This window comes from Chanos chanos, chromosome 6 (genome assembly GCF_902362185.1).
Source record: "Chanos chanos chromosome 6, fChaCha1.1, whole genome shotgun sequence".
Lineage (NCBI taxonomy): Eukaryota > Metazoa > Chordata > Actinopteri > Gonorynchiformes > Chanidae > Chanos > Chanos chanos.
In genome coordinates, this window is record NC_044500.1 from 24,492,253 (window position 1) to 24,510,558 (window position 18,306).

The window sequence follows — 18,306 nt, forward strand, 5'->3', positions numbered from 1 at the left end:
CGAGGATATTGTCTACCGTTAATTGTTTGTCTTCTTGTTAGTAGTTTAGATGCTGTTGTATGTGTGTGTATAGCGGATGTGCTTAATTCCACCTGACTTCCCATTTATTCAACATTAGATTCATTCTGTACCGTTTGAATTTGATCGTTGTATTAAACGTGTACGTCTGTATTCCTACTCTTTGAGTATGTGATAAGTTATTTCCAAGTTACTGAATATGGTGATCCAGGAACTTAGTTAGCTAGAAATATTGAATTCGAAGAGTATTATTGTACCTGCTACTTTAATGCTGTTATTTATTATATGTACGGCTAATGAAGAGTTATTCAGAATAATTTCTAGGTTCAGCGTTCAGAGCACTGAGCTATAAATAGAGTTTTTCAGAATATCTGTAATTTCACTGGGTTCAGGTTCCAAAATAAGGTTATGGTTACAGCAAAGTGATATTAGTATTAAGTCTAATATTCACAGAGAACCATTAACCAGATTTTCCTCATACCATTGGCACGACACACCATATACCACATACTCCCCCTCTATCAGTAACTTTAGGGGCTCCAGCTCCGTTTGGACAAATAGAGCTGATTGAACCTGAATGACCCTCAAAACTCTATCATGACAGTGCTACTCAGTTTACACAGAGGAGTAAATGCGCTCTTTAATTGTCTAACTTCAATGAGGGAATTATTTAACATTTATAAACAAAATACGGCTGATAAGACTGTAATGACTTTGGCCATATAGTGTTTAGCTGTGACCTAATATGGGGTCTTGGCTCATACTGCCTAAACTTATGGGCACAGCTAGTGTTGTAACAAGTGGGAGTCCCAAGGTGATCATAGGTGAAGAGCTTAGGGGCTCGCCTTTCTCTCTGTGGCCTTTGAAACCCTCCTTCCACCTCATTATCTCCATCCCTACGGTCTAGTGCTGAAGTCTCCTCATCACTTAAGTCATCATCCGAGCATTTTTCCTCTGTCAACACTTTCTCCAAGGACTCAGCCATGTCTTCACCCAGGCTTTTGGGTTTGGTTGCCTCTAATTCCAGTTCATCCCCCTCTGTACTTTCAGTATCCGCATTGCATGTTTCCACCTGAGGCTGCATGACAGGTGAGTAATAACAGCAGAAATCATCATCGTCCTCATCATCAGAATTGGTTTTGTTTACGTCACTGTCTCTTTGTGTCTCCCCTATTTTCTTTGGTCTGTCTTTGGTCTTCAACGGGACTTTTATAGGTAGGTGATCACATGGCAGCAATAGGTTGCGGTGCAGGACCCTAGATCTTCCCCTTCCTTGCTCTGGTTGCACTTCATAGATTGGGAGTCCTTCCTTGATTTGTCTCGCAACAGTGTGGATGGCCTCTTTCCAGTGATTACGTAACTTTCCTGTCCCTCCTCTCGGTGTCAAGTTCCTAACAAGAACACGGTCACCGGGATGCAAGACTGTGCTTCTCAACCTCTTGTCCTAATTCTTTTTGCTCTGTCCTGCTGCCCTCTTTACCCCTTCCCTAGCAATCTCATATGCTTCTTGCATCTGATCTTTCCGTCTTTGCATGTACTCAGTCCAAAAAGTAGGTCAACAGGTAACCTTGGGTTCCGCCCATAAAGAAGGTAGAAAAGAGAGATGCCAGTGACCTCACACCTCGCGCTGTTATATGTTATATGTTTGTTCAACGATTCCTTCCAGTTTGTCTTTTCTTTATCGGTTAGTGTTTTGAGCATCTGAAGTAGTGTCCTGTTGAACCGTTCGACCTGATCATTCCCTTGCGGATGGTAGCGGCATGTTCGTGAGCTCATAATAGCACAGTTCTTCTTCAGCTGAGCTATAAGCTGGTTATCAAATTCGCCCCCTTGATCATGGTGTATTCACCTGGGAAACCCAAATCTAAGGGCATAGTCATTGAACAGCCGATCTGCAACAGTTTTGGCTGATTTTAATGTGGTAGCATAGGCTTGTACAAAGCGTGTGAAATGGTCAGTTATCACTAATATATATTCATGTCCCCCTTTCCATTTATCCACATGTAAGAAATCAACTGAGACAACCTCAAATGGCTGGGTTGTGACAATATTAGTAAGAGGGGCCCTTGTCTCTTTGCTAGGCTTCTTCTGCTTCAAACACATACAGGTCCTTGTAACACGATGCTCAATCTCTCTGCGCATATGGGGCCAAAAGAAATGGTCTCTGATAAGTGATGTGGTGCGATCTACTCCTTGATGGCCCATGTTATCAATCAATTCTTTCATCACACAGGTCTTGTACTTGTCTGGTAAAATCAGTTGGGTCCTGGTTGCTGTCTTAGGACACCATTGTCGTCAATATGCAACTTCTCCCATTCCCTGAGCAGATATTTACTCTGAGCACTGAGAGACATGGCCAGGTGGCCCGGAAGCCTTGTATTAGTCATCTTGTGTCTTATCACTGGCCCAATGTGTGTGTCTTCTAGTTGACTCTAATCTCTGCAACAGCAAGAGGGTCATATCTGTCGCTGTCTGCTGGATGTTGAGTGAGGGCAGTGACTGTCCATGGTGGAGTATATTCTTGCATTTCCACGGCCTGAATCATAGCAGCTACGCAGTCAAATGACAATTCTTCCGTGCACTGTTCCATCATGTCCTCAATCTCTACCGGTATTCTGGAAAGGCTATCTGCATCTATGTTCTCTCTGCCTGGTCTGTATTTGATTGTAAAATGGAAGTCAGCTAGTTCAGCTACCCACCTACAACCAGTTGCATTGAGCTTTGCGCTAGACATTACATATGTGAGCAGGTTATCATCACTGAACACAGTAAATGAGGGGGCATAGTACAAATAGTCGCGAAATTTTTCTGTCACTGACCACTTCAGGGCAAGAAACTCCAACTTCCCAGAGTGAAGATGGTAATTTTTCTCCGAGGCAGTCAGCATGCGAGATCCGTAGACTATGACACAAAGTTTTCCCTCTTGTTTCTGGTACAACACCACAACCAGACCTTGACCCGAGGCATCAGTGTGAAGAATAAAGGGCTGTGAAAAATCTGGGAATCCAAGGATAGGTGGCTCAACCAGACAATCAGTCAGCTTCTCTAAAACCTTCTGATGCTTTTCCTCCCACATTATGGGCTTACTTGAAGGAACTCCTCTGTTTTTACTATGGTTCTGTTTGGACTGTTGTTGTGTATGCCCTTGTATATCTCTTGGTGCTGCCCCCTTCAACAAGTTGTAAAGTGGTCCTGCAATCCTGGAGAAATCCTTTATATATTGCCAATAATAACTGAGAAGTCCCAAAATGGTATGCAAATGCCCAACAGTGGTCAGTCTTTTGTCCTTTAGGGCCCTCACAGCGATGGTGGTAGCTGGGTCCATCTTACTTCCCTCTGCCGACACAATTCTTCCCAGGTAATGGACTTCACGCTTAAAGACCTCACATTTGTTGGGCTTTATCTTGATCCCATGTTGCCTTAACCACCGCAGCACCTTTCTAACATGGTTGATATGGTCCTCAAAGGACTTACTATAGACCAAGGTGTCATCAAGATAGGGCACACAGATCTCATCACGTAACCCCTCCAAGCACTCCTCCACGCATCTCTTGAAAGCTGCAGGGGCATTCATTAACCCAAAAGATATCCTAATCCATTCATATAGGCCCCATGGCGTCACAAATGCAGTTAAAGGTCTACTTTCTTTTGCCATGAAGCCTTGATGGTAGGCTTTACCTTGGTCTAATAACGAAAACCATGAGTTACCGCCTAAACCATCAAGGATATCTTGAACCCTAGGAATGAGCTGCCTATCAGGATGGGTCTTCTTATTTAATTCTCTGTAGTCTATGCAAAGATGTAGACTGCTGTCTTTTTTTCTCACACACACAACAGGTGATGCATAAGAAGATGTTGATTTCTCTATCCATCCCTGAGCTATAAGGTCATGCAGATAGTCTTTCATTTCCTTATACAATGGTTTTGGCACGGACAGGTACGACCGTACAATGGGAACAGTATCCATGAGAGATATTTTCATCCTGAGACTCTCAATGCATCCAATGTCATCATCTGACTGGGAAAATGAGGCACATTCATCCCTTAACATCATATGGACAATTTCTCTCTTAGGCTCACCAAGATGGGTTAAATCTACTGGGGGATCCCATTCATCATCGATGGTTTGGTCGCTCTTTGACTGGATATGGTTCACTGACACAGGTGCAGAGTGACACAACTGATCTAAGCTGAGGGCTGGATACACAGATTGCACCCCATGGGCCATTCCAATGACTATTTTTCCTGGCAATAATATGTCATGATTTGTGGGATTCTGTGCGTTCACTATGATGTAGGGAGGAGTACCTTTTTTCAGTCGCACCAACGTCTCTTTGAACTCCAGCCCTTCCGGTTAGGGTCAATATCAGGTTCAAACACTAAAGTGGTGTCTTCCATCAATGGGCTTGTTGAAACTCTACACTCTACTTGGATGGACGTGAGTTTGGGGGTAATAACCTTTTCTCGGGTGGTCTTCACTATATATTCATGTGGTTGTTCCACTTGCACAAGGTCTATGAAAGCTTGAATTTTTGACGTGTCAAGTCCAGGGAAAGCCGTTCTAATTATCTCTCTCAATTATTCACTGCTTGAATATTTGATGGCCCACTTTCACTGCCTTTTACAATGTGCTCAATCGCATTATAGCCAATTATGGGGTGGGACAAATGACCCCCTTTCGTCACCAGGATGGGGATAATAAGGTCATTGACATCGCTCCTCTCAACTGACAGTCCAAATGCGACCTCAACCCATCCAAGGAAGGGTATACTCTCCCCATTTGCGGCCACTATTTGGAGAGTATCAGGAGCATCAATAATCTCAGAGACAGGTCTCAGCTTCACATTTGGGAGTGCTTCATTTTTCCAACTTTCATCAATGATGCAAACTTGGGAGCCTGTATCTCATAGTGCTGTTGTTTTAACGTCGTTCAAATAACAGTCAACAAGACACTGTTTCCCTACTAAGGCTGCAACACTTGAACCTTTCTTCACTTTCATCTTTTCCTTCACTTTCCTACATTTTGACTGTATGCATTTTTTCTTGTGCACAGCCCAAAGACTGGTATGACAAATCTTAGAGCAGTAAAAAACATTCTGACATGGAGAACACACCCTTGGTATATTTCCATCCCCACTCATACCACACTTCATACACTTATGGTGGGACCCTAATGTGCTACAGGTTACTCCCTGTCCCGTGGGGGCAACCCTCTCTCGTTTAATGGAATGCCTCTTGAGTTCGAATCCCCTGGTCTTGCAGCCTGCAAAGAAGTGTTCACTGCTTCCACGTGCATAGCAATGTGTGCAGAAGTTGTCAGTGTCACTCTGCTGGCAACTGGGGCACCTCCTTATGTGGCCTCTGTTCGAGGGGAAAGGGTATCGCTGTGGTGCATAACCTTGTTGGAATTGTGCAGTCCCCCCTTTTTATCCTTGGCCATAATCTCGCCAGCGGCCAGTGGGCATATATTCAAACTGACTGGGAGGAAGGCTGTTATGCATGCCAGGTGTGGACAAATTTTGTGCTGAGGCCATTTAGGGCTGCTGAATTGATTCTCGAATCTGACACACTTCAGTACTAAGGTTCTTCAATAAGGCAATGTCTGTTTTGATTTCTTTAAGTTCAGTCATCAGATCAGGCTTAGTTTTACTTTCCTGATTTGGTGTTTTCCCTTTCCTTTCAGCTGAAACTGGGGCATCTGTGGACTGAACTGAGTGAACCACTACGTGGAAGCATTTCTTTCTTTTTGTTTTGTCTCTCTGCCTCAATCGTACATGCAATGTTCAATTTCTCCAACAACACTTCATCATGTATGTCTGGTTGCTGCAGATATGGTTTGAGATCATTCCTTATGTTGTCATTTTGCAGACCAGTAAGAACAGAATGCAAGAACATGTTCTGCACAAGCACAGGGTCATACCTAAGACTGGATTCAGCCTCTTGGGAAGCGAAAAGAATCTTTTGCCTTAGATCGAGGGCACGGAAAAGAAAGTTCTGAGGAGTCTCTTTACTGCTTTGAGCCTCTGACGTAAGCTGCTTGTACAGTTCGGTTGCACTTTTCTCTTGATAATGGGATCGAAGGACTTTCCTTAACACAGAGAGAGTTAAGTCTGCTTTCCCCTCCAAATAGCTACGTAGTTGCATTCCTTCCATAAAACCCATTGTACACAATGCCTGGTCTTGTCTTGTCATGTTATGTCAGCCTGTCTGTCTGTCTGTCTTTCCACCTGCTTGGTTTTGTCATGTCCCATCATGGCCTGTGATGTCAGTCTGTTCATCTGTCTGTCTCTCTGCCTGCTTGGTCTTGTCATGTCTTCTCATTCTTGTGTCTCTGCCCATGGTCTCTCTGACCACTGCTACGCTGATGATACACAGCTGTTCTTCTCCTTCCCCCCCTCTGACTCTCAGGTTCAGCCTCGTATCGCAGCCTGCTTAGCTGACATCACCTCCTGGATGTCCGCTAACCACCTCAAACTCAACCTGGAGAAAACGGAGCTTCTGTTTTTTCCCGCAAAGAACTCCCCAACGATTGACACTGCAATCACCATCAAGGGATCTGTGGTGTTCCCCAACACAGCAGCCAAAAACCTTGGCGTAACCCTCGATAACCAGCTGACCTACTCCAGTCACATCGCGGCAGTCACTCGATCCTGCAGATTCTCTCTATACAATATCAGGAGAATCCGCCCATTCCTCACACAACAGGCGACCCAGCTCCTGGTCCAAGCGCTTGTCATCTCCCGCCTGGACTACTGCAACGCTCTACTGGCTGGCTTACCGACCTGCGCCATCAGGCCGCTCCAGCTCGTGCAGAATGCCGCTGCACGCCTGGTATTCAACCTCCCTAAGCACTCTCATGTCACTCCACTGCTTACGGCACTCCACTGGCTTCCAGTAGCTGCCCGCATCCAATTCAAGACACTGGTACTGGCCTACCAGGCAACAAGAGGCTCCGCCCCATCATACCTTCGGTCCCCAATAACTCCGTATACCCCCACTAGAACCCTCCGCTCTACGACCTCTGGTCAGCTGACGGTCCCCTCACTTCGGGAACCCGGCAGCCGCTCCTCCCAACCACGCCTCTTCTCTGCCATTGCCCCGCGGTGGTGGAATGACCTCCCTCATACAGTTAGGATTGCGGAATCCCTTACCATCTTCCACAAGAAGCTGAAAACCCACCTCTTCAGAACCCACCTATCCCCCAATGCCTAACCTCCTTTCCTTTAAAAAAAACTAAAAAAAACAAAAAAAAACCTTGTCTTGTTTCTATGTTTGTCAAAGAATTCCAGGGGCGCAATACAAAGGAGTAAATTGAAGCTCAGTCTTATTATTGCGATGTCTGCTTATGAGGTATTGGGAATCCGACCGATGCACTGATTGTAAGTTGCTTTGGCTAAAAGCGTCCGCCAAATGCTAAATTGTAAATTGTAAATTGTCTTTATGTGCCTATCTGTCCTTTTGCTTGTTGTTGTTATGTCTCGTCATTCCTCTATCTGTAGGTCTGTCTGTCTGTCCAGGAATTGTCAAGGTGGGTGGGTTGCGGAGCGATTTCATTGAAGGTCCCGAATCTTCACTTGTTAAAAAATAAATAAATAAGATTGTCCTCCGAAGAGCAGGGGTGGTGTCTATGGTTTCTTTTAGTGTTAATTTAAAGCAAGATACCTTATCTGTTGATGAAAATTTATGTGCGAGTACGGATATTGCAACCGTTACAAATAGCTATATTAACCAGTAAATATAAAATATCTATAAAAATGAAATATTTGTAAAAATATACACTTTTGTTTAAACAGGCATTGGTCATGTATTTGTGAAGGACTTTTTGTAGAATGAATTGAACCCTACCAACAGTTGTACTGTTTGTCCACCTGTGTGACAATATAAACACTTTCACAATCCTTTAACACTGGAAAATTTGTTTGTATAGAAATTATCATAGGGTGATTTGTGTTTATGTACCTGAAATAAAGACCAGAAATGGAAAAATAAATAAATAATTTCGCAATTTTGCTGAAAATTTTCAATGGCAACTGAAACTGAGCAGATCATGTTGGAATTGGAGCTAATAAATATTGCACAACAGTTACTTTTACTGAAATTACTGCAACACAGAAAAAAGAGAAGACATCAGTGGAGATGGCGTATATGACCATTGAACTAATTGAGGCAGAGGGAGGGTGATGTGACCAAGTGGACCAATCACAGTTGTTGTGGTCTGCGTCAACGCGCATCGCAGCGATGTGTAGTTACATTTCTGGGGAGGTGCGCGTCAGGCTATGGCGTAGATTCGACACAGAAGTATAAATTGGCCTTAAAAGTAATGGTTGAACATTCGGGAACGTAGCTGTAATGGTTGAAGAGTTTAGCTACAAGAAGCATAATTAGCAAGCTAGGTGTAGGAGCCATTTATTTGATCATTTATTATAATGCTTAAATGAATACATTCTTTTGTATTTCTGTTCTGTGAGTATGTGCCCTCTACAGGTCAAAAGGTCTTTAAATAGGAAAAGGGGGAGGCAGAGGGTGTGGCTGACTAGGAGCACACAGCTTTTGACCTTGTAGTTGCTGGCTTCTTTTTTCTGTGCCCTAGTATTTTCTGTTTTTCTTATATCTACTTTAATTTAATTTTAAGTTACTGGTTAAATGGCCTGTAACATTTCATGATGCATAGTCTTGCTGAATACAGAAGAGCGGGTCGCATCCCCTGCTTGTGCAGTTCGGCCATAATGTCTCTGTATTCTACCTGCTGGCTTTACACCTCCAGGCTGTAGTCTTCTTCAAGGACACGGATGCCATGGCCGCGGTATTCCACCTTCTCTCTTCTGCGTGCTTCGCGAACCAGGAGATCCTTGATCTGGTAACGATGAAGGTGCAGTAGAACTGGACACGGTCTCTCCCCAGGTTTAGGCTGAGCCGCCAGGCTACGGTGCGCTCTGTCAATTTCTGCAGGGGATGAAGATACCTCCTCTTTGAAGACCTTGTTGAGTAATTCTGAAAAGAATTGGGTAGGGTGTCCATTTTTAATGGACTCTGGTAAACCAAGGATGCGGATGTTTTACCACCTGCTACATCCCTCTAGGTCGGCGACTTAGCTTGGAGGTGTCTTTATGCAGGTTGGAACAAAGAGACTCTAGAATTTGTAGACGTTGACTGAAGTCGTTCGAGAAAGATTCAAGTGAGGAAATGCGTTGATGGTGCTCCTTCTGAGAGATGACTTAAATTCAGCAGACAGGGATTCACTGTGTTGCTCCAGCAGCGCAGTCATAGCCCCCACTATTCTGGTGATTCTGAAAACACTCATCATATTTCCTTACATCAGTGTCGAAGGACTGCTACTTCAGTCAGTTACATCAAAGTTACAGGACTTTCTGCTATACCATTGCCATTACCTTTGACTCTGTAACAGTTTAAAGAAATAAGAAAAAAAGTTTGATAACAGATTTTTAGATAGGGAACCTGAAGTAATTCTCAGCTATGACTTGTGTTGACTATGGAAACTCCAAACTCTCACCCCTAAAAGTTTTCACCCTTTGTTGCTGTGTGATATGTCATTAAAATTCATCATTTAAAAAAACTCTCTATGCAGGGTAGGTTACTCTGAGCTATGTCATGTTTACCATATGCAAAATAAATCAAGTTTCAAGTTTATTTAGAGCCCAATATCACTGTTTACAGTCTCAAAGGGCTTTACAGGCCACAACAGTCAAAATCAAAACAGGACGGCACCCCCTTGCCCCCTGCGGGCAAGAAAAAACTCCCCAAAAACCCAAAAGGGAAATGGGAAAATGGGAGAAATCTTGAGAAGGACCACAGAGAGAGGAGAACCCTCCTTGGCCAGTCAGGTGTGCAATAGGTGCCGACCCAGCTGGCAGTTACAATTGCAAGTAAATTAGAGCATGAACAAAGGGGATGGCGATGCTGACAGGAGGCTGACAGGGGGATGAAAGATGATAACACCAGGATGGGTCGGTCCAGAGGGCAGGAGGAGTCAGGATCACTGGTATCTCAGGAGTAGCATTTGTGGCAAGTAGCATGTGTGGCTTGACAGAGAGAGACAGAGAGAGAGAGAGAGAGGGAGAGAGAGAGAGAGAGAGACATTGTTAGATGTTCATTTCCACATAATGGTTAAGGGAAAATGTACATTGTGTGCCGAGTGCACACAATGGTACCAACAAATAGCCTGTACCTTTTGATCTAAGTAGGCGTCGTGGATCATAAAAGACCAGGAGTTCGCTCAGGTACTGTGGCGCAAGACCATTTAGTGCTCTATAGGTTAATAGTAAGATTTTATAATCAATACGAGATTTGACTGGGAGCCAGTGCAGTGTGGATAAGATAGGAGTGATGTGGTCATATCTTTTGGTTCTAGTAAGAACTCTGGCTGCTGCATTCTGAACTAACTGTAGCTTATTTATACACCTATTAGAACATCCAGACAGTAAGGCATTACAATAGTCTAACCTAGAGGTAATGAAAGCATGAACCAATTTTTCAGCATCTTGAAATGACAATGCATTTCTTATCCTGTTAATATTTCTAAGATGAAAGAAGGCTATCCTGGTAATGTTATCTACATGAGCTTCAAATGAAAGACTGGAGTCAATAATTACACCAAGGCCTTTTACTGCCGCACATGATGAAAGAGAAAGGACATCCAGAGTTACTATGCGATCGGAAAGCTTACGCCTAGCTGCACGTGATCCTAGAACAAGTACTTCTGTCTTTTCAGAGTTAAGTGAGAGGAAGTTAGTAAGCATCCAGTGCCTAATATCCTTTAGACATTCCTCAATTTTGTTAAGCTGGTGTCTCTTGTCTGGCTTTGCTGAGACATACAACTGTGTGTCAATAGCATAGCAGTGGAAGCTAATACCGTGTTTACGAATAATATTACCTAGAGGTAGCATATATAAAGAAAAAAGCAGTGGGCCTAAAACAGAACCTTGTGGGACTCCAAACTTTACCTCAGTATGTGTAGAGAAGTCACCATTTACATCAACAAACTGATAACGATCAGTCAAGTAGGACCTAAGCCATAAGAGGGCCATTCCCTTAACTCCAACAACATTTTCTAGTCTATCAAGGAGAATAGTATGATCAATGGTGTCAAAGGCTGCACTGAGGTCAAGCAACACAAGCAAGGAGACACAACCCTGATCAGAGGCCAGTAATAGGTCATTTGCAACTTTAACCAGTGTTGTCTCTGTGCTGTGATGAGGCCTAAATCCTGACTGATACATTTCATGAATGTTATTCCTATGTAAGTATGAGCACAACTGCTGTGCTACAGCCTTTTCTAGGATCTTGGAGATAAAGGGGAGGTTAGATATCACTGCGTGAAAAGTGGTGTATTCTGAAATATCCGGACGAAGTAAACTTCCACCAAACCTGCTGTTTTCTGGAGGTATTCGGATGCCCGCAGAACTTTATGCAGACCTGAAAACTCCCGCAAATGTCCGAATACAGCTGTGGCATCCGCATGACCACAGTCGTTAGCTGATGGCTTGGCCTTTCAAATGCTAATAACAGTCAGTGGTCTAGGTGGGACTGGGTACAGAAGCCTGCCCCCCTTCCTCGCTGTAACTTTCTATCAATTAGCCTATATGTAATATTTAGGCTATATTTTGATAACCACGCAAACTTGTTAGGTGTTGCAGGTGTATAATACAGCAGTGGTAGGCCCATATAGCCTTTAATGTCATTGCTCTGTCGTGCAGCTAAATTACGATGGACTCTTCAGATGGAGCATACAAAAACACACTGAAAACATAATTTAAAAAAAAGTCTAAATGAGAGGTTCATTAATTACATATTTGATGGTTATGCAACTGTCCTTTACTTGAGGTCAAAGGTATAGGCTGACCAGATGCAAACAGACCAAATGGGGGACAAGTAGTAAGTTTGTGTGGGACAATGTGGGACATGTTACCAATGCTGAGAGATAATGTAAAACTTATATATAATGTCAGCCTAACTGAATAAGAAACACGTGTATACACTTGTATTGATAGACATCCAACATGCATTGGCCATTACAGGCCCATCAAATGCAACTGTACTTAAGCAAAGCAGCAGGCATCATACAGCTCAAGTCTTTCAAGTTAAACCCCTGACCAAATCCAACTATAAGAATAAATAAGGCTCAAAATAAAATATTACATAAAATAAAACAATTTCAATGCAAATCTTTATATCAAGCCAAAATCTCTACTGGATGTAGCATGGTCAGAAGGGATAAAAGAACTTTTTCCTTTCTTTTTGACCATGATGTTGGCTGACAACGTTTACCTTCATATCTGTAAAGTATGAGGATTTGACAGACCAAGACCCAATCGCAGACCCACTGAGTAAAATAGGATTTATTCAGAACCAAAAATCAGAATCCAAATCTCAAGAACAGTGTCCAGTCCAAGGTCAAATCCAGAGGGCAAACAAATCCAAATCGTAAGGCAAAAGAATGGTCAAAACAGGATACAAACAAGGTCAGAGCCAGGGATCCTCAGGGCAACCAAATCCAAAACGTAAAGCAAAAACAGGTCCAGGTAAACACGGTCAAAATTACAGATCACAGGAGGCAAACACACAGACTGGCAGAGAGAACAAAAGGTCACAATCTGACAAAGAACAGGTACAAACACAGGACTTAAATACACAGAACAATGAACAGCAGAGACAGACTATTGGAGGAGACAAACCAGGTAATAATAGGGATCAGGTGGGGGGCGGGGACAGGAGACACAGGGACAAACATGGCAAAACCAAAACAAACAAAAGCACAACTCGACAATACACAGGATGGCCAGCAGAGCGGCCAGATTCCCCAATCCTGACAGATATACTGACAGTAAAGTTTTACTAAGTTTGGTTTTTGTGACGTAGCAAATAAATTCGTCGGCCCCACAGCAGTACAGTTTGATTGACGGTCGCCACAGCCTCTTGATGATTGCCCTCAATGCTCTCCTCTCAGCCATTGGGTGAAAGCAAGGCTTTTAAAAACTCGGCTATGTTGCATTTTAACTGCTTTTGACATAGTGCTATTAAATAGATTAGAAACTATGCTGCAACGGCATAAGCGGCTTATGTGCCGGGCGGGTAAGAGAATGGATCCATATATTTTTTTATTTCTGACAGTTAAAAACCAAACGACCAGCGAAAATGCGGGACATTATCTCAGTATGAGGGATGCGGGACAAAGGATACAGGAGTTTACAGGGCACAGGAGTTTTTGTTGTTGCTGTTCCTCGCTTGTTTGTTTGGAATGTTTCTCCTCAGTATGAGGACGCGCCCCGTTTTCAAACCACCCACTTAGAATCTAAGGTTGAGTCCTGTCCAATCAGTTTTCTGTGCGTGAGTGGTGTAGAGTGACAGTAACCAATAGCATTGTGTGCAACTGCAGCGCGAAATTTGCTTTGGGGAAGGGGTTACCTGTATGTAGGAGAAGCAAGTCACTGAAGGATTACGGAAGTTGTACTCCATATTCTGTCGATAGTGTGCATTTTGAAGATGACTTGCAAAAGAACACTTGAGTTTTCGAACGGACAGCGGAGTGGAGAGGCTACTCGTGCGCCGGGAATATCCAATTTTTCCAACGCCGAGTCTGAACGAAAACAAACAACTGGTGTCCCCGTTAAATGCATTTTTAAGAAGATGTCTGACAGCAGTAAACGTTCATGGAGAATGTTATTTGGCGGTTGGACAGGATGGAGTCCCATCAAAGAGGCGCAAGAGGAGTCTGCCCAAAAAAAGAAGACAAGCGGGAAATAATTCTGTTTCAGTAAGTTTATTTCTGTAGCCTTCCGGTTTTTGTCTTTGGCTGCCGCACATTCTGATACATTCGCATTTCTTTATCTGCTTTATCCCTTAATGTGGTTGAATTTAACTCTTGTACTAATTTTGCTTCTACAGGAAGCTGTGCGGAGAATGCATAATGCTGAAAACAACACGCACAGATATGATCCACAGACGAGGTAAGACAACGTGTTTTGTTAGTAGGCTATATCATCGCGATTGTTTCAAAGCAGTGCCTGAAATTCTAAACAAACTTTTAATCAATCTTCCTTTCTTCTCCACTTTTTTTCTCTCTAGCATCCTGCAAGACCTATTGAGACTATTCGAAAGAGTTACAGGATGAACCAAGAAGGGAGTCTAGAGAACAAAGAGGGGGGCAGGATCGCCACTCGAAAGAGGCAAAAGAGGGGAAGAGTAAGCCAAAACATCATTTCCCCAGTAGTTGTTAGACTTTTTCTCCATTTGCTATTTTCAGTGATCTAATTTCTGTTTTCACTGTGTTTTGCAGCAGCACAAGGCCAGAGCTAGAGTTCTTTAAACTGAGGAAGAGGCTGCCATATGGAGGACCGCATCAGTAGATATAATTTCTGAAGAGGAGGACACCATCTTGGATGGAAGGCCAGCGTGGGTCCTCCCGCCAAGCGCAGAGTTGTCTGCACTGTATGGGGTGCTACAGAATAGACTGGACAAAGACCAAAAATATGTTGTGAATCACCATGCACGAGTTGGTGCGGCTAGATTAACAATGGAGACCACGGAAGATGGGTTGTTCTTGGGAATGTTCAACATTTAGAGTTTCATTTATGCTCCCAAAAAGCATTTATATTATATACTATGATATTACAGTATATTCTGTTCTAATGTATTCTATTCTGTTATATGTTGTACATTGATATATATATACATATATATATGTGTGTGTGTGTGTGTGTGTGTGTGTGTGTGTATGTATGTATATATATATATGTATGTATATATATGTATGTATGTGTATATATATATATATGTATATGTATGTATGTATGTATGTATATATATGTGTGTGTGTGTGTGTGTATGTATGTATATATATATAGAGAGAGAGAGAGAGAGAGAGAATTGTCAATTTATATGCCTTATAATTTATATTATACTGTATTTTCTTTATTTATACCTGATGGCCCAAGGTGTGAAGTGCAAATGTTCCCTTGCAAGCACCCCCAAGAGATTATTCACCATGGCAACTAAGGGCTCTAGGCAGACCCCCAAACCTGGTACATTTTCAGGAGTATTCCATGCCGCGTACCAGAGCTGCAAACTGCCGGATACAGCCGATTATCTGTGGAGTATCCGGGAATATACAGGAGTATTCCAGTCCGGATACACCTCTTTTCACGCAGTGTATTGGCCTGTAGTTGGACAACGAATAGGGGTCAAGGTCAGGTTTTTTAATTACGGGTTTGATAACTGCTAGTTTAAAAGATTTAGGTACGTAGCCAGTGCTAAGGGAGGAACTGATTATATCATTACATTCTGTGACAGTGTCATTTTGTGATTTGATAAATATGAATTTTAACCTGTTAAAATTACGGAGAAGCCATTTTAAATGTTATATATTAGTTTTGCTTTGGAGAACCTGTGTAAATATTACCATTTAATGACAGATCCATAAGTCACCAGTCTATTTAAACCCCTGGCATGTTGGAGAGTCTCACAGATACAGTCAATTAATTTCAAAGAAGCTACTTACTGATTCAAGTATGAATTTCCTGCTGTCGGTCATCCACGTTTCTTCATATCCAAGTCAGCTCCAAAGAGTGACTAGTTTCACAGCCAGGTGATTGTAACACAAGATGTTTACTATTGAATAAGTGAATAGTTATGTAATATAATTATCATGTAAGATGATGCTCACACAGAGAGATTCACAATAATTATTCTTGCTTTGTGACAAACCTATTTTAGGTTTTTCTCTGCAGGCCTTTTCTGCATGTGACTATGGTCACTTTCTCACTACGGCCACTTTCTGTCAGTTCTTCCTCAGTATCTCATCTCACAACCAGCTGGACAAGGAATGACCGCTCTTCTGACTGATTCACACTGAATACAGTCAAAGGCACTGTGACACTGGGCATTGAGCTACTCCTGACAAAAAGGCACAGACACTGGGCACTGAGCCGCTCCTAACAAAAAGGCACAAACACTGGGCACTGAGCCACTCCTGACAAAAAGGCACAGACACTGGGCATGTAAAGACCCTTGCTTCTTTTACCTGATGCAATTTTTCTGTGTTTGGCACACTCTGTCATGCTCAACATTGTTATCTATATGTCATTTAATAGCTTTTAAGCTGTAGTTTTTGTGGTAGATGCACCTGCGTTATTGACCAGTTGTTTGGTTTCTTCTGAGCTCTTCCAGGTCTCATACGTTGTTAGAAAAACTCCCAGGTGCTGATTACCAGGAGGGTATTCCAGAAAGCAGGTTTAGAGAAAACTCAGAGTTAGTAAAGCTCCTAAAGAAGAGCCCTATGGCCTCATTCTCCTAGCAAAACAAAGCTATAGTGCTCTTCTATTAGGAAGTTTACTATTTACTATGAGTGAACTAACTCAGAGTTTTCATTAAACCCGCTTTCTGGAATACCCCCCGGACCTCGTTCAAAGCAAGCACATTATTTACACTCTCCATTATGTCGTTCAAAGCCAGCACATTATTTGCACTCTCTATTATGAGTGCACAGCCTGTGTCACTGCCTTTGCCTCCGTGACTTACCCACCTTACAGTCAGACACCTCTCTCATGTGGGCAATGAAGGAAGTGTCGCTGACATGGTTTGGAGAGTCTGATTTGAAAGTGCAGACATGGTTTATATTAGTGGAGGTGATTTAAATTTGAGGAGTTTTTTTTTTTTTTTAACTTTTCAATATCAGTATCAAGTATCAGTATCAGTATCAATATTCAGTATCATTTCTGTTTTCTCACCGAGACCCACCTCACTCAGTTTAAAGACAGTTTAAAAACTGCCACAGAAGTCTTTGTTAAATGTTATGAGTGACACCTGGTGGACATGATTAATCATAGACACTAATACTGGACAGAGAAATGGATGACTCTTCATTTACTGTGTTGTGTCAATGGATGGCACTCTTATGAACCCATGATCTGTCTGGAGTCTGCATTACCACATGTTTTAAACACATAATCTGAGTCAAGCCTACATTACCATGTGTTTTAAACACTGCCCCAGTGCTCAACCAATCCAACAGTGTTCCACACCTGGAGATGTGAATACATGAGTACAAAAAGCTTTTTCAGACGTATAAGAACAGACAGTGCATACACTCACTATCTAAGCCGCTTATCCTGATTAGGGTCGCGGGGGGTGCTGGAGCCTATCCCAGCGTTCATAGGGCGAAAGGCGGGGAAACACCCTGGACAGGTTGCCAGTCCATCGCAGGGCAGACACACAGACAAACACACTCACAATCATACCTTGGGGCAATTTAGTGTCTCCAATTCACCTAACCTGCATGTCTTTGGACTGTGGGAGGAAACCCACGCAGACACGGGAAGAACATGAAAACTCCACACAGAAAGGACCCTGGCCGCCCGGCCGGGAATCGAACCCGAGACCTTCTTGCTGTGAGGCGACAGCGCTACCCACTGCGCCACCGTGCCACCCACAGTGCATACATTGTGGCAACTTCTATGTTGCCTCTTGTTGCAACTTCTATGTTGTTCTTGATTATTGCTAGTACATCACAAGACAAACACACACACACACACACACAGAGGTACACCACAGACATGAGATTCCCACACAGTGGTGGCTTGTAAACCTCTTAAGAAGATTTTAATAATTGTGTCTTTTGTGTTAAATGACATGTGGCATCTTTTTGGTTAACTTTTCCATCTTTATTTGTGTATATGTAGAAATGCACATGAGTTTTGATGACTTTGCATAAACATAGTTTGAATGCTAACTGCATACTCTCAGACAGGATGAAATATGCACCTTTTTCTGACCCAAAAATATAAACAATAAAAGGAAAATACAAATTATCTGATAGAAATACAAAGTCTGATATATACAAAATTTAATATGATCAAATAAAAAGTGACCTTTGTGTAACAGTATTGAGTGAAATCTTGAAGTCTATGAATATGTGAAAAAGTGTACTGCCACGTGCACATACGTTCTGTGAGGAAAGTACAGTGTATAAACCATTCAGTATTTGAAAAAAAAAAAAAAAAAAAAAAAAAAAAAAAAAAATATATATATATATATATATATATATATATAAATAATTATATTAACTGTATAAATACACACTTATGACACACATTGCAAAGCTACTTAGTCTCCAAGGTCTATAAAATCAATAAACACTTCCCATTAAAATATCCTGTCCTGTCTCAGTCTGTGGAGTTGTAATTTATAGTAGCCTCTGTCACTGCTTCTTTATTCAAGTGGAAAACCATCACCCTTCACCAGGGCATGGTGTGTTGACTGCTAACTGGAAATTCA